The 22,140-nt window shown below is 32.9% G+C and overlaps 1 protein-coding gene across 4 annotated transcripts in view; it reads left to right on the forward strand.

Moving 5' to 3' along the window:
- GRID2 (glutamate ionotropic receptor delta type subunit 2) overlaps window positions 1-22,140 on the forward strand; it is a 1,921,766-nt gene that overhangs the window by 953,446 nt on the left and 946,180 nt on the right. The gene's annotated exons all lie outside the window — the stretch shown is intronic.

Below are 22,140 nucleotides of genomic sequence, written 5' to 3' on the forward strand. Positions count from 1 at the left end.
ACAAAACAAAAAAAATGAGAAGCTGGAGAACAACGTCAAATACTTACTGGGAAAATCTATAGACCTGGAAAATAGATCTAGGAGAGATAATCTGCGGATTATTGGACTTCCAGAAAACTATGACCAAAAAAAGAGCCTAGATTCTATTTTACAGGAAATTATCAAAGAGAACTGTCCAGAGATAATAGAAACAGAAGGGAAAGTAGATGTGGAAAGAATTCATCGAACTCCTTCTGAAATAGACCCTAAAAAAAGAACACCACGGAATATTGTGGCTAAGCTGCAGAATTACCACACAAAGGAGAAAATCCTGCAAGCAGCTAGAAAAAAACAATTTAAATACCAAGGTGCCACAATAAGGGTCACCCAAGATCTGGCTGCCTCCACATTAAAAGATAGAAGGGCCTGGAACCTGATATTCCGAAAGGCAAAAGATCAAGGACTGCAACCAAGAATGAACTACCCAGCTAAGTTTAGCATCTTTTTCCATGGAAGAAGATGGTCATTCAATGAAACAGAGGAATTCTATATGTTTCTAAGAAAAAAACCAGACTTAAACAAAAAATTTGATCTACATCCACAAGACTGAAGAGAAACAGAAAAAGGTACACAGAACCCTTGAGAACTGTAACTCTGTTGTGGGTATATAAAAAATACTCAAGGATAATTTGATTTTACTGATATAAAAGAAAAAAAGGGGGGTGTGGTAAAGGGAAGGAGGTCGGTTCAGAAAAAGGGGAAGGAATGATAAAAAGAGGGAAACTACATCCCAGGAAGAGACATAGAAAATACACCATATCTGAGGGAACTTAGTGAGGGGGAGAATCATTGTGTGAATCTTACTCTCATCAGAAGAGGCTCAAAGAGTAAATAATTAACATATTTGTTTTTCAGAGAATTTTCTCTCACCTCATTAAAAGGGGGGAGAGGAAAAGGGGAAAGGAAAAGGAGAATAAGTGAAGGGACTTGGAGGGAGGGGGGAGGGATCCTAAAAAAAAAAAAAAAAAAAAAAAGAGGGAGGGTTGCGCGTCACAAGGGGGGTCTGTAAATTAAATATCGGGGAGGGGGATCAGGGGGGTCAAGGGAAAAAAGTATAATCTGGGGATAATACGATGGCAGGAAATACAGAATTAGTAATATTAACTGTAAATGTAAATGGGATGAACGATCCCATCAAACGGAGACGGATAGCAGATTGGATCAAAAAGCAGAACCCTACAATATGTTGTCTACAGGAAACACACTTAAAGCAGGGAGATACATACAGAGTAAAGGTAAAAGGTTGGAACAGAGCTTATTATGCTTCAGGTAAAGCCAAAAAAGCAGGGGTAGCTATCCTTATCTCAGATCAAGCAAAAGCAGAAGTAGATCTCGTTAAAAAAAGATAAGGAAGGAAACTATATCCTGCTGAAAGGTAGCATAAATAATGAAGCCATATCAATACTAAACATATATGCACCAAGTGGTATAGCATCTAACTTTCTAAAGGAAAAGTTAAGAGAACTGCAAGAAGAAATAGACAGTAAAACTATAATAGTGGGAGATCTCAACCTTGCACTCTCAGATTTAGACAAATCAAACCACAAAACAAACAAGAAAGAAATTAAAAAAGTAAATAGAACATTAGAAAAACTAGGTATGATAGACCTTTGGAGAAAACTGAATGGCAATAGGAAGGAATATACTTTCTTCTCAGCAGTTCATGGATCCTATACAAAAATTGACCATATATTAGGACATAAAGATCTCAAAATTAAATGTAGGAAGGCAGAAATAATAAATGCCTTCTTCTCAGATCACAATGCAATAAAAGCTACATTCAGTAAAAAGTTAGGGGTAAATAGACCAAAAAGTAATTGGAAACTGAATAATCTCATCTTAAAGAATGACTGGGTGAAAGAGCAAATTATAGAAACAATTAACAATTTCACCCAAGATAATGATAATGATGAGACATCATATCAAAATCTTTGGGATGCAGCTAAAGCAGTAATAAGGGGAAATTTTATATCTTTAGAGGCTTATTTGAAGAAAATTGAGAAAGAGAAGATTAACGAATTGGGCTTATAACTTAAAAGGCTAGAAAAAGACCAAATTATAAACCCCCAACCAAAAATTAAACTCGAAATACAAAAATTAAAAGGAGAAATCAATAAAATTGAAAGTAAAAAAACTATTGAATTAATAAATAAAACCAAGAGTTGGTTTTATGAAAAAGCCAATAAAATAGATAAACCTTTGGTAAATTTGATCAAAAAAAAGAAAGAGGAAAATCAAATTGATAGTCTTACAAATGAAAAGGGGGATCTTTCCACCAATGAAGAGGAAATTAGAGAAATAATAAGGAGTTACTTTGCCCAACTTTATGCCAATAAATTTGATAACTTAAGTGAAATGGATGACTTTCTCCAAAAATATAGGCTCCCTAGATTAACAGAGGAGGAGATAAATTGCTTAAATAGTCCCATTTCAGAAAAAGAAATAGAACAAGCTATTAATCAACTCCCCAGGAAAAAATCCCCAGGGCCAGATGGATTCACATGTGAATTCTACCAAACATTTAAAGAACAATTAGCCCCAATGTTATATAAATTATTTGAAAAAATAGGGGATGAAGGAGTCCTACCAAACTCCTTTTATGACACAGACATGGTACTGATACCTAAACCTGGTAGATCGAAAACTGAGAAAGAAAATTATAGACCAATCTCCTTAATGAATATTGATGCTAAAATCTTAAATAAGATATTAGCAAAAAGACTTCAGAAAATCATCTCCAAGATAATACACTATGATCAAGTAGGATTTATTCCAGGAATGCAGGGCTGGTTTAATATTAGGAAAACTATTAATATAATTGACCATATTAATAATCAAATTAATAAGAACCATATGATCATCTCAATAGATGCAGAAAAAGCATTTGACAAAATCCAACATCCATTCCTACTAAAAACTCTTGAGAGTATAGGAATAAATGGATTATTCCTTAGAATAATCAGGAGTATATATTTAAGACAGTCAGTAAGCATAATATGCAATAGAAATAAACTGCAACCTTTCCCTGTAAGATCAGGAGTGAAACAAGGTTGCCCACTATCACCATTACTATTCAATATAGTACTAGAAACGCTAGCCTCGGCAATAAGAGCCGAGAAAGAGATTCAAGGAATTAGAGTAGGAAATGAGGAAATCAAACTATCACTTTTTGCAGATGACATGATGGTATACTTAGAGAACCCCAAAGACTCTGCTAAAAAGCTACTAGAAATAATTCAAAATTTCAGCAAAGTGGCAGGATACAAAATAAATCCACATAAATCCTCGGCATTTTTATATATCACTAACAAAATGCAACAGCAAGAGATACAAAGAGAAATTCCATTCCAAACAAATGTTGAGAGTATAAAATATTTGGGAATCCATCTACCAAAGAAAAGTCAGGAATTATATGAGAAAAATTACAAAACACTTGCCACAAAAATAAAATCAGATTTAAATAATTGGAAAGACATTCAGTGCTCTTGGATAGGCCGAGCGAATATAATAAAGATGACAATACTCCCCAAACTAATCTATTTATTTAGTGCTATACCAATCAGACTCCCAAGAAACTATTTTAATGACCTAGAAAAAATAACAACAAAATTCATATGGAAGAATAAAAGGTCAAGAATTGCAAGGGAACTAATGAAAAAAAACTCAGAGGAAGGTGGTCTAAGTGTACCTGATCTAAAGCTATATTATATAGCAGCAGTCACCAAAACCATTTGGTATTGGCTACGAAATAGACCGGTAGATCAGTGGAACAGATTAGATACAACGGACAAAAAAGGGTACATCTATAGCAATCTAATCTTTGACAAACCCAAAGATTCCAACATTAGGGATAAAAATTCATTATTCGGAAAAAACTGTTGGGAAAACTGGAAATTAGTATGGCAGAAATTAGATATGGATCCACACTTAACACCATATACCAAGATAAGATCAAAATGGGTCCATGATTTAGGCATAAAGAGGGAGATAATAAATAGATTAGAGGAACAGAGGATAATCTACCTCTCAGACTTGTGGAGGAGGAAGGAATTTATGACCAGAGGAGAACTAGAGATCATTATTGATCACAAAATAGAAGATTTTGATTACATCAAACTAAAAAGTTTCTGTACAAATAATACTAATGCAAACAAGATTAGAAGGGAAGTAACAAATTGGGAAAATATTTTTAAAAACAAAGGTTCTGACAAAGGTCTCATTTCCAAAATATATAGAGAACTGACCCTAATTTATAAGAAACCGAACCATTCTCCAATTGATAAATGGTCAAAGGATATGAACAGACAATTCTCAGAGGAAGAAATTGAAACTATATCCACTCACATGAAAGAGTGTTCCAAATCACTACTGATCAGAGAAATGCAAATTAAGACCACTCTGAGATACCACTACACACCTGTCAGATTGGCTAAGATGACAGGAACAAATAATGATGAATGTTGGAGGGGCTGTGGGAAAACTGGGACACTAATACATTGCTGGTGGAGTTGTGAAAGAATCCAGCCATTCTGGAGAGCAATCTGGAATTATGCCCAAAAAGTTATCAAACTGTGCATACCCTTTGACCCAGCAGCGCTACTACTGGGATTATATCCCAAAGAAATACTAAAGAGCGGAAAGAGACATATATGTGCCAAAATGTTTGTGGCAGCTCTTTTTGTTGTAGCTAGAAACTGGAGGATGAATGGATGTCCATCAGTTGGAGAATGGTTGGGTAAATTGTGGTATATGAAGGTTATGGAATATTATTGCTCGGTAAGAAATGACCAGCAGGAGGAATATAGAGAGGCCTGGAGAGACTTAAATCAACTGATGCTGAGTGAAATGAGCAGAACCAGAAGATCACTGTACACTTCAACAACAATGCTGTATGAGGATGTATTCTGATGGAAGTGGAAATCTTCAACATAAAGAAGATCCAACTCACTTCCAGTTGATCAATGATGGACAGAGGTAGCTGCACCCAGAGAAGAAACACTGGGAGGGGAATGAAAATTGTTAGCACTAATATCTGTCTGCCCAGGTTGCATGTACCTTCGGAATCTAATGTTTATTGTGCAACAAGAAAGTGATATTCGCACACATGTATTGTACCTAGACTATATTGTAACACATGTAAAATGTATGGTATTGCCTGTCGTCGGGGGGAGGGAATAGAGGGAGGGGGGGTAAATTGGAAAAATGAATACAAGGGATAATATTATAAAATATATATATATATATATAATAAAAAAAAAAAAAAAAAAAAAGAGTTCTTTTTCCTTTTTTTGCTTCTCTTGAGTCCTGTATTTGGAGGTCAGATTTTTTGTTTAGTTCTGTTTAGTTTAGTTTGTTTTGTTTTTTTCATTAGAAACAAGTGGAATTCACCTGTTTCATTAAATGTCCATCTTTTTCCCTGGAAGAAAATGCTCAGCTTAGCTTGGGTAGTTTATTTGTGGATGCATTACAAGTTATTTTTACCTTTTGGAATATGCGATTCCAGACCTTTGGATCTTTTAATGTGGAAGCCACTAGATCTTGAGTGACCATTATTATGGTTCCTTAGCATTTGAATTGCTTTTTTTTTTCTTTTTCTGGCTGTTTGTAATATTTTTCCTCATTCTGATAGTTCTGAAATTTAGCCATAATATTCCTCGAAGTTTTTTTATTTTTTTATTTTAGGCCATTTTTCAGAAGATGTTCAATGAATTCTTTTAAAGCCTATTTTACCTTCTGATTCTATTGCATCTGGGCAGTTCTCTTTGATGATTTCCTGTAAAATAGTATCTAGGCTCTTTTTTCATCATAATTTTCAGGAAGTCAAATAATCCTCAGATTATCTCTCCTAGATCTATTTTTCAGGTCTGTTGTTTTTCCAGGTAGATATTTACCTTTTTTTTTCTATTTTTTTCATTTTTTTTGGTTTTACTTGACTGATTGTTGGTATCTCAATGAATCATTCATTTTGAATTGTTTTTTTTTTCTGATTTTTAGTGAATTATTTTCTTCATTATTTTTTTAACTTCTTTTTGTATATGTCCAGTTGAGTTTTTAAATGAGTTGTTTTGCTTTATGGAACTTTTTTCCCATTTTACTATTTTTTTATTGAGATATTTTCTTTTTCCAATTCACAAATCCTACTTTCCTGGGAGTTCTTTACCTTTTCCAATTCACAAATTCTGTTTCCCTGTACTCCTTAGTAGTTCTTTACCTTTTCCAATTCACAGTTCAATAAGTTGTTTTCTTTTTCCACTTTATCAAATTTTTCTTTAAATGAATTATAAGCCTTTTTCTGTACTCTCTTGCATAGCTTCTCTTTCCCTTCCCCAATTTTCTTCTAGCTCTCTTTTAAGATTTTTCATAATGTCTTCTAGGAGAGCCTTGTGTGATGGGGACCAGGTTACACCCCCCTTTTTGGTTTTGTCTGGAGACTGCTATTAGTCTTCTCAGGGTTGAAAACCTGCTTTCTTTCTGTATAGAAACTATCAATGGTACATTTGACTTTTTTACTCATTTTTTTAAAAGCTCTTATGGTCTGCCTTCAGGGCAAGGAGGCTACCAGATTCCTCTGCAGATCAGGGATAGATATATGGACAGAAGCTATCTTGTAAACAGACTGCAAAGAGCAGCCTAGCTGCAGACGTGCTCTGGGAAAGCTTTGCACAGGAAGTGTTTCTGCCCTGGCTAGCATGGGTGGAAAGGGAGTGGTGCCCAGCAGTGCAGATTAATGATTGCCCTGAGGCCAGAGGTTGAGCAGTGAAGCCCACTGTTGGGATTACCAGTTGCCCTGGGAAGATTCCCGCACTGACCAGAATTGTCTCTGCACTGTGGAAGTTCTATTACCCCAAGCTGAGTCCTGGTCCCCTCCCCCCCAGGCAGATTAGAGGCTGCCCTAGTCTGAGCCTCCCTGCCATGCAGATTTGTGACTGCCCTGAGTAAAAGCCCTGTGCTACAGAATGTGGCTGCACAACTGTGCTGTGGTCTGAGCTGAGTCACTCACTTCCAGTGCTGTGTAGTTGTAGCCAGATTCTGGTCTTTTTTGGTGTACTCTTTACCTTTGTCTCTAATTTCTCTTCTGGTCTACTACTTTGCAACCAAAGCAGAGCAGCCAACTTGTGGTAGAGTCCTCCCTATAAATTTTCCAGCCATGGAGACCATTCTCACTCTGGTCTGCTTAGTATGCTAGCCTCTCCTTCTATCTCCCTGCTTGTGCTGGTCTGCTCCCGCTGCTCAGGACAAACCTTTTTTGGTGATCTTTCAGATTATCTTTGGCTGGTAAGTTATTGTACTTCCAATCTTCATGAATTTTACCAGTCAAGCACTTTTTTGAGGCTAAATTTGGTAATTAGTAGTGAGGGTATGAGAGGAGCTTAGAATGTCAAGAGTGCCTTCTCCACCATCTTGGCTTCACCCCTCCAAACCTTGCTTCTTTATTCACCTAATTATGCTTGCTACATATTTCCCTTGGGGGTGGGGAAGGCTCTTTTCTTAGTATTTGCCCCATTTTATCTGAGAAAAAAAAATGAAAGTGATTAGTTTAGCCCTTGCCAAAGTTTCCTGCTTTTCTATTTTTGTACTCACCTTATTTTAAGTCACAGGGACTTCTTCACTGAATTTATGATCTCATCAGTTGAAGTGTTGATTGTATGTCCTTACATGTACTACAAAGTGTAGTATTCTTATTTCAGTGTCCCACATTCAGCCAAAATTTAATGTCTGAACTAGCTCTCCGGAGGATCTTAGAACCAGGCTCTATTTTAGTGGAGGAGTGCAGGAGGAAGGAGAGCCAACAGAAGAATGGTCAAAGATAGAATGTCTTATTTCCAGTCCTCTCAGCCCTCTTATACCTTAGTATAATTTCATCATTACAGCATACTGAATAAGTGTGAACTACAGAACCATTACATCACAATGCTAAGTACTAAGTATATGTATACTAAAGAACCATCATCTCATCGGTTGTACTGAGTTAACACTTTGTTGTAAGTATCCTTGTTTCAAGTATATTTCTCCAGAGTCCTGGCCCTCTACACATAAGAGAAAGCAAGAATATTTAGAATAGGTGATTTCGAAGCATTCCTTATAACAACATAACTATGTAGACATTTTGAAACAGAAATGCTGGGTTAAATAGAAATTTAGAAAAGTACATCTCTTTTTTTTTCATTGAATAGGAACTATTTGGAGGAGATAAATTACATGCTAATAGGGGAATAAGAAAACACCTGTAGTCACAACTCTAATTATTTTGAGGGTCATAAAAATAAGTTAGAATAACAAGTCGTATAGAGGTTTTGTTTAGTTCTAAGAATCTTATGAGAAAACAAAATAAGAACAAGAGACTCTAGAGGGCCACAGATAGTGGGGGAACTCTGGCTAAGGTATCAACCCTTCATTGATGGGGAAACCTACTGACAATGTCTAGTTTGGCTTCCCATTTCCTTTTGGTATTCGCACCTCCATTCCTGAGAAATTAGGGAGGGTGTGATCACTGTGTTCTACTTGAAGCTACAGAAGGGTGCTTATAGTTAGCACTTACTCAGTGTGATTAATGAGATAGTGGTTCTCTAATTCACACGTACTTAGTGTGCTGTAATGATGCAATGACACTGAGGTATTTAAGGGCTGAGAGGACTAGACATGAGAGAATCCATCCTTGACTACCATCCTGGTGACTCTTCTACCTCTTTCACTCCTCCACTAAAATCAAGGGTGGTCCCGAGATCCTCCAGAGAGCTAGTCCGGATATTATATTTTGGTACCTGAACAGGGACTTCCACAAGGATACTACAAGTGAGTATCATGGGAAAAGAAGGAAGGGTAAGAGAAATCACTATTGCAAAATTGCATAGGATGAAGAATGATGAAGGAAGGGATTTTGGGGGGAAATAGACTTATTTTCATGTGAATCAGATAATCAGAAAGATTAGATACTATGAAGTACACACACATTTTGGTATGGTTATAATTTAAATATAAAAGGCGAATGAGAGAGTTCATACTGGAGAGATGAAATAGGGTTTAAGGGGGGGATGGAGCATGATTTGGTAAGAAAATTGTTTTGCTAAGAAAATAGTTTTGGTAAGAAAAAAGTGAAACAATTAGAAATTTAGTGAATAGAATGGGAAGAGAGAACTAAAAAGGAATGGGAGAAAGTGTAAAAATCTGGGAATAAGAATGAAGTAAGAAAAAGAAGTGGTAGATAGGGAGGAAATATTTTGTGTCACTTATCACAAGTGTCAGGCAGATTTCCTTCTTTTTTATTTGTAAAGAGAGAGTTGGTAGTTAAGAAAGAAAATCATAAGAAAATAAATGCAAGGAAGTGTACAATTACCAATTATAACTATGTATGTATGGGATGAAGGCATTCACAGAATAAAAGATGATAAAATGAGTTAGAAAACAAATATGACACATATTTGAAACAAAAATTCATATAGAATTGAAGTTACAGGCTAGAACCAAATCTATTATGTTTCAGATAAGAATAGCAATTATGAATCTATATTATTTTATTCTTATCTCATGTATATATGAAATTAATATAGATTGTGCTAAAATTTTTCATAGTTAATATCAATATGTAATAACACATGCATCTAATAACATAGCATCTCAATTAAAAAAAAAAAAAAACTTGTTAAAATTGAAGGTAGAAATAGATCACAAAGAGAATCTTTCCCCTTAGATTTTTCTTTTATTTAGCTGTTGGAGAGGGGAAAAGTACAGGGAAGCAAAGGACAGTTGAGGTTTGCATTGGGCTCTGTTTCATATCAGTGCTGGAATAGATGGAGGAGATACCCTTAGAAAGTTTCCCTTGCTTTACTAGGGCTTCATGCCCACTCAAAAATGGGGGAAAGTTCAGTATAATTCAGAGCAGTTCAGGGTGAGATCTGGTTCAGCAAAGAATTTCTTAAGTCAGCCAGGAATTCTAAATAGATTATTAATGCAAGGAAAGGGTACACCTTCTAATAGGGCCTAGTCCTCTCATTCAGCAATGGTAATTATAGAGGGAAAATCAAACTTGAATGCTCATCTCATTGATGGTCTTCAAGGATCTCCATAGCTTTGCTATAGTCAATATTTTATAAATCTATTTCATATATAACTAGATTGGTCTACTTCATTCATAGCTGGTCTCCTTCCTATGTTCAGGTTCAATGAGCATCCAATTGCCTTGGAGATGAAGATAATCAACTGGGACACCTTCCTTCCATGAATATTATATACATAGACAGATTTAACAAAAAGATAATAAAGTAATTAAGTTCTTAAGTAGAACTTTCAAGATGTTAACAATTATAGATCCAACAATACTGTAATAATATTAAAAATCTATAATCCAGGCAGCAGGATTACCATATTTTTTCATTGTTCTTTATGAATTATATGAATTTAAAATGATTACTAGCTCATATTCTCTTCAAAGAATTATGAATATTATGTCAAAATCATATTTTAATATTTCCCAATATGTTCACAATTAAAATTTGAAATTAAATTTGAATTTTGAAATTAAAATAAAATTTAATGAAGAAAAAGAAAGGTTTCACAGCTATAATATTAAGTTTTGTGTTAATGATTGAAATGAAATATATCTATTGAAGCATAAAATCATTAAGGGTATGTTGAGGCATATTCCATAATTAGGATGAACGATTAAAACAATATTTCTTCATATAAAGGTAGGCTATGGATGAGTAAGATAGAGATTGGGTTGAGTCATGTAGGAGTAGAAGAAAAATCTTACAAATATAAACTTCCTTGGCCATGTCAGTAATAGAATCCCTCATACTATTAGACCTTCTAAAATTATACACTAACCCACCTTGTATAAGATTGTACTAAATGAATCATTTGTATTATAGTTATGTAAGTATTTTAACTTTGAATTTTAATGATCAGACTATGAGGTTTATCAATTGTCTTTTAAAGATATGCTTGTGTATTTGTGTATATGCATTCTCAGGTGTGTTGGGAATTGTAGATTAGGGAAGACGTAACAAAAAATAGTATTTGCCTAATATGGTCAAACATATCCAGTACGATAGTAGCAATTCTGTAAATTACTCTACTAAGAAAACTAGAATGACATGTTTAACACATAATTATATTAATATCCAATTTATGTCACACTTTTTTGGTAACGAACAAAAATAAACAAAGTTAATTAAAAAAAATCTTTCCATCTGGCAATGTGAAGAAATACTACATTGTTGCTTTTTGCTACAATAGATATGAAAATGTGTGCCCCATGACCCTTCTCTGTTATATATTGAAATTTGTCCATTATGTTACCCTTACATTTTTCTCTCTGTGTCAATAAACAAAAATTGAATACTTTTTCCTCTTTAGGAGAAAAATAATATCCAGATTAGTCATTTACTATGTAATCACACTTTCAAGTAATTTATTTAGCTTAATAAACTTAGGAGATATTTAGATGGTTCACATTCGTTTTAAACAATTATTCTTTTATATTTATTTGACCTACTTGGATAATTATGTGCAAATAGTTTTGGTTCAATAAAACATTAGTAAAAATTTTCAGCACAGTACTATAAACAATTGCTTTTAATATTATTTAACAATAGGAAGCTTATGGTTCAGCCTCCTGTTGAGTTAAGTTGTGCCATCTTGTAATCATCTCTGACATTTTCAGATTTTCTTCTTGGATAAAATGATTATTTTCCCCAAAAAAATTATTAATGAGTAATTGAATATCATGTCTACAAACACTGTTTGTTCTATCATAGATTATATCATTTGATCATAGCAGAGAGTATTTTTGTCATCTTTGAATATTCTTTCTAAAATTACATTTTGGTTTCATCAATATATAAATTATTGTTAGAGCTGTTAGTGTTTTTCCTATTTTGTATATACTTGTTTTAGATAGAAAATAAAAGCTTTTAACACATCACAGATCTTGTTAAAATTAACAAAAGGAGATATTTCTCTTGCTAATTTGATTGGAGCAATTATTTTATGAAATAACCCATCCATAATCATAAAACAAAATGTGTTTAGATAACTCCTCAAAAGTCTTTCTCTAATTGTTTTTGTTATTGAAGAATCAAATCTTTATCTCAGAGCTCATGCCTTTAAAATGCAATCTCTAATAAACTCTACTAATTTGGAAAAACATTAAGATTTCCTGCCAACATATGGTCTTTTTTATAAGGCCCAGATTCACCAAAAGTGAAGAGGTTCCTTTTTAGAACCCATTTAGGTATGAATTCTTTAACTATAGAGACTCATCAAAACTAGGAAAAGTTCACTTTCCATTGTTTTTGGCTTTCTTTTTCTCCAGTGATTGTAGAAGTTAATGGAAAAGAAGGCAGAAGGTTCTGAGAAACAATTTTTAGAGCCTATATGATCATTGTATTCTAAATGGGATTTGCTTCTCTAAATGAGGGCAAAGACATCTTGAGTACACTTTAAGATCAAAGAGGAATGAAGGAAACAGGGAAATTTTGGAAAAAAAAAACTTTACAAATGATTTTGTGATAAACATTTTTTAAACTACTAAGGCCAATGGAACTGCTACACTTAGAATTCCACAGCACAGCCACAGATATATTTATGTGAGAAATAGTAGAAGCACAGAGAAAAATCAAGATGGGAAAAAGCAGTGAGACTAGAAAAAGAATACATAGATAAGCTATCTTGCTAAAGTTAGAACAATTATGAAGATTTTGAAGGATTCATTCTCTTATGCAGAAAATTATATGTAAGATAAGGGACAATCTCCAACCTTAGTACTATTTTTAAAATGTGAATATAAAATATTTTTGTGGACTGTCTATACACCCATGAAAGGTATTATGTAGAAACAGAAAAGGTTTTTTAAGTAGATCTCATCTTTTTCATCATATCATATATCATAATGGATAAAGAAAATACAAAATCTTCCTATTATGATTATATATTTAATTTATTTTACATTTGATTTAATAAATCAAAACATTTCCTTAAATTTCTCCATAAGAAAAGTATCTCCAAGGATGTGTCAGAATTACTTGATTACTTGAAAATCAACAAGAGTAACTCATTTCAAGGATGTATATATTAAAAACTATTTATAGCACCTACTTTCATTATAACAGAAAATGGAAAATTAAGGAGGTGCTCACCTACCATAGAATGACCAGATTATTTTTGGGATAATTTAGAATAATTTTATATATGGTATAATTACATTATTGTCACAAGAAATGGTGAAATGGACAGTTTCAGAGGAAACATGAACCATTGTAGAATAAAATAAACAGACCAATTGAAAAAAAAAGATAGTAAGCACTATGAAGAAAAAAACAACTTTGAAAGACTTTAAACCCTATCAGCGTAATAACTATGATTTCAAAATACTGAAAATAAATCATCACCCTCACTGAAGGGTATTAAATAAAAATTAAGACATATATTTTTGGTCATGGCTACTGTGGAAATTTGTTTTTCTTTAAACGTGCATATTTGTTAGGAAGTTTTTCTTTCTTTTTTAAATTTTTAAAGTTCAGTTGGCTAAAAGGAGTGGAAGGGAAATATCAAACAGAAGTTTCTAAGAAGGGATAATCTAATACCTCATTTTCTTGATTTTCTTATTTGTTATTCCTCTTAGTCTTGAATCACTTGAACCATTTTCCACCTTTGCTCCTATACATTGCTGCTGAATGAAAATGAAAAAAAAATCATACAAATATTATGAGTAAGTTCACTATGAATTTCTTACAGAACCTCAACAGAGGTTCCCACTGATGCTGGGCAATCCTATTATATACCTCTTTTATCAACTTGATATCCTATTCTCCACAGCAGTCCTCTTAAACTTTGTTATCTCTTCTCAAACTTACGATGGCTTCTATTTTATTATTTTATATCCTTTGTTAGATTCTTCCCTAAATCATGCTTTCTAACTTTGAGTGTTCCTTATTCTCTTCTTGGCAGAGGAGAAATAGACTTGATTTTGAGCTTTGTATCAAGTTCTAGCTGCCATGATTTAAAAACACTGATAAGCAGGAGTTTTCCACCAAGTGGTGGAAAACAACAAGAAGATAGCTGAAGTTCATGTCTTCTGAAGAATAACTAAAAGAACTGGAGATGTTTAGAATGAAGAAGGAAAAGAATAAAAAATTGTTCTTCTCCCTCTATTCTACTTTCCTTGTAAATCTCATCACCTCTCATCCTTGTTAATTACTGTTTCCATTATGGATGACTCTCAAATCTATTTGTCCTTCCCCAAACTCTTTGCTGAACTCCAATCTCACATCTCGTAATTGTTTTCAGAAATTTGAAATAAGGTGTCACAAAGCTTAAACTCAGTATGTGTAAATAAGAACTATTCAAATCTTTCTTTTCAAATTCTCACCTCTTGTCTGCCCCTAATTACCATAGAAAGCAACATCATCTTCCCAGCTCCTCAGAAGTCATCCTGGATTCCCATTCTCTTTCACTGCTCCAATCCAATATGGTGCCTTTGATTTTATCTTTGCAACATTTCTCAAATATGCCTCTCACTCTCCTTTGTCAGTCCCATCACTCATGTGCAAGCCCTTATCACCTCCTGTCTGGCTTATTGCAATAATCTACTGGAGAATCTACCTGCCTCAAGTCTCTCCCCACTCCAAACAGCTTTCCATTTAACTACTAAAGTGACTTTTCTAAAATACAGGTCTGATTATGTTACCCACTTAATTAATTTTAGTGGTTAATGATTGTCTCTAGGACCAAATATAAAATTTTCTGTTTGTGATTCAAAACCTTTCATGATCTAACCCTTTCATCTTTCTTACATCTTACTCCCCTTCCTGGTTATTCAACAGACAAGACACTCCATATCTTACCTTTCTTTTTTTTCTAGCTATCTTTAGGCTTTTTCTCTATCTTTTAACTCACTTCCATACCTGTAATGTTCTCCCTACTCATTTTTGCTTTCTGGCTTATATGGTTTCCTTTACTTACCAAGTAAAATCTCATATTTTATAAGAAACCTTTTCCAATGACTCTTAATTTTAGTGCCTTCCTTCTGTGGACTATTTCCTATTGATCCTCTGTATTGTTTACTTTGTATATATGTATTTGCATGTTGTCTTGTGTAATAGAGTGTAATCTCCTTAGGACAAGTATGCTCTTTTGCCTCTTTTTTTGTATCCCAAAATTTAGCACTGTGTCTAGAACAAAATATATTCTTAATCAATTTGTATAGATTAGTAAGGAAAATATTCCTGACACATTAAATTGGCCTTCTTACAGCTTCTATCCATTGACTCTAATTCTACCTTTTGTATCCAAACATACCAATTTTAATTTTTCTTCCAAATGGCAGCACTTCAAGTAATTACAAGGTAATATTGCTCTACTCCAAATTCTTATGTTTTTTTTTCCTTCTTCATTCTAAATATCCCTTCTTCTTTCAGTTATTCTTTATAAGAGGTGGACTTAAAGTCCTTCAACTATTTTGTTGTGTTTTTTTCCTCTAGGCATTCTATTACTTATCAATATTCTTAAATCATGGTAGCTGGAACTGAACACAATGCTCAAAATAAATGGTTTTAGACTAGAATGAAACTATCACACCCTATCCCATACCATTTCTACTTCCTTGAACAGATTTTTTTTTGATGTGATCAAATGTTGCTTTAGCCTTTATGACTACCACATCACTTCATTGTACTACTGGGATTGGAATACACAAAAATAGTCAGATCTTTTTCAAAACAACTGCTATCAAGTCACTCCTTTTCATAATATACCATAAAGTGGATTTTGATACGTGAGTTCAAAATTTACTTTTAACCCTCATGAATGTTATCTTTTTAGATTCAACCCAGTATTCTAACCTATTGATACCCTTTTGTTTAGTTTATTTTTAGTTATTTAATATTTTATTAAAACTTTAAACCATATTGTTTTACTTACTCCATTTATACACCCCCCTATTTGTGTGACTACAACATGTTGTGAAAGAAAACATAGAACCATCACCACTCCACCAAAAAAAAAAAATCAAAATAAAGTAAAAAAAAAAAAAAAAAAAAATATATATATATATATATATATATATATATATATATATATATAAGTATGTTTCAATCTGAAATCAGACACCATTAGTTCTTTGTCTGATTATGGATAACATTTTCATCATGACTCCTTCAAAGTTGTCTTGGATCATTGTATAGCTGAAAATAATTATGTAATTGACAGCTGATCATATTGTTACTTTGTATGCATGCATTTCATTCATTCCAGATTGCATCAATTAATGTAGATCTTTCCAGGTTTTTCTGAAATAAGTCTGCTCATCATTTCTTGTAGAACAATAACATTTCATTATATTTATATATCATATTTTATTCTACCATTGTATGTAGTTTGCCACCTGGTATCACTCTGCCACCTGGTATCACTCTGCTTCAATCACACACAGGTTGTCACCACCCTCTGACTTCAGGAAAGCTGAGAATCCTTAGGGGAGATGGGGAGCCGAACCAGACATTGTTAACAGGTTCCCTCTGGTCTGAAGGGTCTTATACCTTACCTAGAGCTTCCCCACTGACTATGGCCCTCTACAATTCTTCAATTTATGAGCTTTCCTTTAGTTTCCAACTCTTTGCATGTCATGCCCTCCCTGATGTCATGGTCCTCTTTGAGAACAAGGACAAGCAACAACAGTCACTATGAAAAAAAGCTATTTCAACTATTTTAGCCCACGTTGCTCCTTTTCCATCTTTTAGAATGTCTTTGGGGAAAAGACCCAGCATGATTATTTGATGATCAACTGTGATGGACTTAACTCTTCTCAACAATGCTGTGATCTAAGACTTGACATGGAAAAATGCTATTTGCATTTAGGGAGGAGAGGAGGGAGAACTATGGACACAGAATGTGGATCAAAGAATACAATTTTCCCCTTTTTGTTTGCTTTCTTTTTACTTCTCACGATTATTTCCCTTTTGTTCTGTTTTTTCTTTCACAACATGACAAATATAAATTAAGCTTTACATGAATGACTGTATGTGTATAAACTATATTAGATTGCTACCTGTCTTGGGGAAGGTGGGAAAGAAAAATTGGAACTCAAAATCTTACAAAAATGAATGTTAAAAATAATCTTTACATGTAAATGAAAAAATAAAACACTATTGAGAATGTCTCTATGAAATGTACTAAAGTAATATTTATAGTCCTGAAATATTGTCATAGAAATTTTTTGGCTATATATTTTTCCCTAGTTAATCATCAAGAACTCAGATTGAGGATTTAGTATATCTGATATCACTTTACATTGGGAATGGCATTTTAAAAGGAAAATATAGTTATTATTTTATGGGTAAAAATAGATGTTTTTATTGAAAACCACAAATGCTTGGTAATCTAAATAAAAGCTGAGAATTTCATTTTGATATAAAAAAGAACATATTTGCTGCTTTTTAATTGGAAAGATCATAGTTATTCCATTAATTAGTTTATGTAAAGATTTTTTGATAGAGAATTTCATTATGTCTTAAAGCTGTTTTCATTTCCTAAAAGAAAATAATTGCTTAATATATAGTAATAACTCTTTTTAAAGATCAATTCGATAAAGTTTAATTGATGCAAAAGAGAGAATTTCAAGTAATTGATAAAAGTATTAGCAAAAGTGAAGAGAACAGACATTTCTTAAGTACCTGTTGTGTAAAAAAATTACAAATATTATCTTGTTTGATCCTCACAACAATCTAGGGAATTATATAATTGTTATTCTCATTTTATGGTTGTGGAAATTGAAGCCAACAAAGGGCCACGGTCACACACCTAGTAATTGTCTGTGGCAATATTTGAACTGATATCTTCCTGATTTCACATTCCATCTATTCACTGAACCATCTATCTGCCTAAATTTTTTAAAAGGCCAAGACAAAAAATATCAAAGAATTTAAGTTTTAAAACTGTTATATTTGGTTAATTTTATGAATTCAAATTATCATTCAAATTGATGTTTTCATAAATTCTATAAAAAACTTTGTAAAATCCATAGAAGTCTTAAAACAATGGAAAGTAATTATAATGTTCTTGAAGGCAATATTTGAAGACTGTATGCACAAAAGTTTCAAGGTTGTATTTTTTTTTCTTTTTTCTTTTTTTGGCAGGGGTATAGTGGTGTTAATCACTTAAAACTCCTGGGATTAGATCCAAAACCAATGTCATGAGGCATCAATAGTAGTTTCTTTTTTTCTTTTTTCTTTATTTTTTGGTTGAGGCAATTTGGGGTAAGTGACTTGCCCAGGGCCACACAGCTAGGAAGTGTTAAGTATCTGAGGCCAGATTTGAAACCAGGTCCTCTGACTTCAGGACTGGTGCTTTATCCACTGCACCACTTAACTGCCCCTATTAATGTAGTTTCAATTTTTAAGTCCTGATTTTTAAAACATATTAGAAATATGTGCTTGTCATCATTCTGAATAAAATATCAGAAATCAGCTTGAACTCCAGTGGCCATGAATTTTGTCAGAATGGAATTACAGAACTACCAAGAAAGTTCACTTCACAGCCAAGCTCCCCTCAGATTACTGAGAGACACATCAAAAGATAGAGCCAACTCAACTCCAAGCTGTTAGGAAACCTGGGGCCAATAAGATCTCCAAAATTACCATCATGTTCATAGCAGATCTTGAAAATGGTAATAATCATTGAATAATGACTACAATGGCTACATATCATGTTGTCATTGACCCCATTGTATCAACTACTGGAAGAAATTAAAATGACATAAAAATGAATGAAAAATGAAATGAGCATTTGAATATAGAAACAAAATTGAAAGAAGAATAAATAGCATAAATAAATAGAAAAGTACTCAACTGGGCACTACCTGACTCACAGAATAGAACAATTTGAACTCAATGATTCTAACAAAAAAAAGAAATATTTTAAAATTAAAACTTGAGAAATTGACCATTTAAAACAATTAAAAAGAGTTCAAGGAAAGATAATTTAAGAATCACCTGATTCCATAAAAACCTTAAAGGAAAAAATCGGGGCACTATATTTCAAGAAATTTTTTTTAAAAAATGATCTTCTTGAACCTATTTGAATCATAGTGCAAAGTACAAAGTAGAGCTAAGTCCAATAATCATTTCATAAAAACCATAAATTGAAAATACTAAGAAAAATCATGGCCAAAAGCTAGAGTTTCCAAGTCAAAGAAAAAAAATAATAGTTAGAAAAAAAGAAAGTTCAAGTACCAAGAAATTAAAATCAGTCATTCAGTTGATATTAATTAAGTGCCTAGTATGTGCCAGATACTTCTAGATTACAAAACATTTAGCAGCAGCTGCTATATGAGGAAACTAAGTCTTAGAATACTCTCCCTTTACCTCTTCCTCTTCCTCTGTTTTTCTCACTCTCTTTCCCTTTCCTTTCCTCCCTCTCTTTCTTTCCCCCTCCCCATCTTCTGCCCTCCAAACTTCCTCTTAAAAGTTTTTTATCCCTTTTTTTCTTTTTTTACATGACCAGAATTCTTGAATTTCCTCTTTCTGAATTTTTGTGGAAACAATGATACCATTCACATGGTACTTAGCTTATGAAATTTGCTTGTCCATGTGTACCTTCTCATCTAAGAGTCAGTATTTATGTTTCCTTTTAGACAGGAATATTCATATGCTCACTGTGTAGAGGAGTATTATAAATGGCTGTGCAGTAAATGTTTATTGGTAATGACAATAAATTTGAGCATTTTTTCCCTTGACTTCTTAGGAATAAATTATAATATTTTAAATCCATTGTTATTGTTTTATTCAGGAAAATGAGATTCTATGGTGACAAGAATACTAGACATGGTAACAGAGGTGACCTGAAATTTATTCTTTGCTCTGACAGTTAATAATTATGTAGTCACTGGCAAACTAGTCACTATCTTTGAGTCTTATGTACACTAATGCATGTGAAGCATTTTGAAAAGTTAAGATGTTAGTAATAGTGATGGTGGTTGTTGGGGTCATGATGATGTTGACAGTATCTTGGGGAAAAACACAGTAACCAAATGACCTTATTTTATAGGGATCTACTGTAATTCAGATTTCTTAGAACATTTGTTTTTTAAGAAGTAAAAAAAAATTTCCATAGCTATGGAAAGAAAATTGAATTAGGGTTGTAGATGTGCATATCGGGTTTTTTTTTTAAACTTACAAAATGAATTCTAATATCTAATATGATGCTGAAATAATCATTTGAGGTGAGCAAGACTAGTGTTATTTTTACCATTTTATAGACAAAAAATAGGGACCCTAAAGGCAAATAGACTTGTCTGCAGTTAAATTCTCATGTTACACAATACTTTGAAACTGCAATACTGACAGTTTCTTTAATGTCTATTCTTTATCTTTCTCCTTGCTCCATTTATATAATTGTCTCTGACTAGAGGACTTTTTAACCTAAATGTCCTTTAAACACTTTAAGTATATTTAAAACTAATATTATCTTGTCGCTAAAATCTTCTCCTACTTCAATAATACTGCCACCCACCTTGTCATTCATATTTGACATCTTGATGTTATCTTTTACTCTTCCACATTCCTCACCTCCCACAACTAATCAGTCATCAAGTTCTGCCAATTTAATCTCTGCACTATTTCTCCTCTGAATTCTGAAATTCTTTAGAAGTAGCATGGTTCATTAGAAGGTCAACCAGATTTGCATTCAGAAGACCCTACATTCAGGACCCACTTAACTCTGTGATCTTGAACAAATTTTTTAACCTTTCTAGCTCTCATATTCCTCATTTGTAAAATGAGTGACTTTATTTCATTCTAATTCTCATTACCACTCACCTAGACAGTTGCACAGTACTCTTTAATATATTTAGCTCCTACTTTCCTCTTTCCAGTGTGCCGGAAAACAGTTCAAAATTCAAGGCACATCCTGGGTCAGCATCCACTCAAAGGCTGTAGCACATGAGTCTCTTTACTAGGCAAATCAAAGGATGTGTCTATTTACAGAAGCAGCATTAAGTGTTTGGGGTTTCAATTTTGAATAACCTCTTCTAGAATTATTTTCATATATATATATATATATATATATATATATATATATATATATGTATGTATGTATGTATGTGTGTATAGGCACACATACATACATATATACAAAAATACATACATATACATGCATATACATAAAAATACACTCACTCATGCAGGAAGATAGACATTGAGGAAATTTCTTTATCTTGAGGTATTTGCAAAGCTATAACTATATATATATATATATATATATATATATATATATATATATATATATATATATATATATATATATATATATAAAACTATATATAAAGCTAAGTCTGCAATACTAAACCTGTTTATTTGATCCAAGTTATTACTGGATGTCCTCTGTTACCTTAAATATTGGAAAGCTATATTACTAACCAAGACTCTGAATTTTCCCTTTCATATTATCTTGGCTATAGTCCAGTTTAGCATGAGGCAATTCTGCTTAATTTAACCCTGACTCTTCAAAGGGTGCCCAAAAGCAGTTTTTTTTTTTCTTCATATTAATAACTACCCACATCTTCACCCTGTGAATTGTCATTTGGCTCTATTAGTCCCTCTTGCAACCAATGGCTGAATCTTTCTTGGAATGCCTGCTTGGGAGACTTTCAGCATGCTGCTTTGCTGCTTTTTTCCCCTACATTAATCAAACAAACTCCCTGGTGGGCAACAAATAGTTGTTATGTATTATTTTTTCTGTACTCCAACCTTTTTCTGAGCTTGTTCTGCCATCACAGTCAGAAGTATTATTGACATATAAATTTGTATCTGTATAAATAAGGCGAATAAAAGCCATATGTAGAATTAGATTCATTTAACATTTATTATATATTGAAACTATAAGTACAACAGTCATTTTGAAAGCCTCCTCCACTATTGTATTATACTACTACTAATAATAATAACTATAAAATATTAAGTTTTAATACTTTCTTGAGGTATAATCATCTGTAATCTTAAAAGTTATATAACAGAAGTCCAGTAGAATTTATCTTTATACAATTTCTTGTGTATTCTGCCTTATCTTATATAATATTGTCACCCTTTGGTACAGATTCTCTTTGCATTA

This window comes from Sminthopsis crassicaudata, chromosome 6, assembly GCF_048593235.1.
Source record: "Sminthopsis crassicaudata isolate SCR6 chromosome 6, ASM4859323v1, whole genome shotgun sequence".
Lineage (NCBI taxonomy): Eukaryota > Metazoa > Chordata > Mammalia > Dasyuromorphia > Dasyuridae > Sminthopsis > Sminthopsis crassicaudata.